Source organism: Pinus tabuliformis, chromosome J, assembly GCF_031772625.1.
Source record: "Pinus tabuliformis cultivar Carrire ecotype Pingquan chromosome J, CPIR1, whole genome shotgun sequence".
NCBI classification, from domain to species: domain Eukaryota; kingdom Viridiplantae; phylum Streptophyta; class Pinopsida; order Pinales; family Pinaceae; genus Pinus; species Pinus tabuliformis.
The window spans coordinates 58,375,951-58,377,472 of NC_142295.1; positions in this window are offsets into that span (position 1 = coordinate 58,375,951).

The window sequence follows — 1,522 nt, forward strand, 5'->3', positions numbered from 1 at the left end:
GGTTTATGTGCCCACCTGTGCACGGTTCCAGCCTTGGCACTCCTAGTTCACCTACTACACATTTCGCTCTATCCCGATTCTGCCACACCTCCCTTTTCGAATGACAAAGTGTGGTATATATATATTTTATGTGGAGGAGGTTCGAACATATGAGCCATTGGCTCCTTGGAAAATGTTGGCGCATAGCACAAGGGTAGACCGGGTTCAAAACCCGTCACGCTTGTATTTGTTTCATTATTTTAACAACATTTTTATATAGTTTAGTGATTATGATATATATTTTGAATTTGGAGTCACCTATTGGCTAGCCGGCCCACCTGGACCAAGTGGGTTCGACCCCCGCCATCTCCTCCATATGTGGCATCGTTGTATTGACAGGTGGGGCGGGTCCGCCAGTGGGTAGCCCACCCACCATGTTATGTTTAAACACACACACACACACACAGATATATATATATATATATATATATATAGATATAGATAGATATATAGATATATATATATATATATATATATATATATATATATATATATATATATATATATATATATATATATATATATATATATATATATATATATATATGTCGTTAAATTTTTATTTTTATTTTATTTTTATGATATAATTGGACAAAAATTCGATGGTGGTTTTTAAGGGTTATTAGGAAAATTAAAGAGGCGACAAATTTTTCCTTTCCGACTGTCTTTTTTCGTGCGTCATCCCTTTGCCAAATTGTTGCCTCATCATTGACTGCCACTTGGCCTAGTTTGACTAGAACTTTGACCGGGTATATCTTGAGCATACGAACTCGTATTTGAGTGTCGTTCACACCATTGGAATCAGGATGATGAGTACTACGATATGGTCTTGGTTTAACTTCAATATTAAGACATTTATTTTTGAGTTTTTTCAAGGCCACTTCTATTTTTGGAACCACCTGGATCATTCCTCTCCACTAATGAACTTTTGGGACACCAAAAGCTTTATCAATCAATTGGAAAGTGAGGGAATTGCTCCCTCTTTTTCTCCTTTTCAATCCATCGGGCCTTACTTGGATGCATTTCTTTGAAACCAATACTAAGGTACTCCACATCTCCCCATCGTGAAGTCCTAGTCTTTCTATCAAGAATGATGTCCCATGGTAGCTTGTCCAAGTATTCGGGTGCAATTTCATCCACTGTAGGAACCTGTCCAACCTCTTCGGTGTCCATGATCAAAGGAGGCTCATAAAGCTCCAAATTTTCAATGTTCGCCAATGAGTACATCTGCATGTATGATGGAAAATTGAGACGAAAAGCATTGTCTACAATCTTCTCTAATATGGTGAATGGGCCATATCATATTGGTCGCAACTTATTTCCTTCTCCTGACATTTTGTCCTTGCTGATGTGGAGCCACACTTTGTCCCCAACCTAGAAATGGTGATCGAATTGGTGCTTTTCATGTCGGGATTTGTATTGAGCTTGACTTTTCTCCAACTTATCCTGCACTGCCTGGTGAATCATCTGAATTCATTGAATG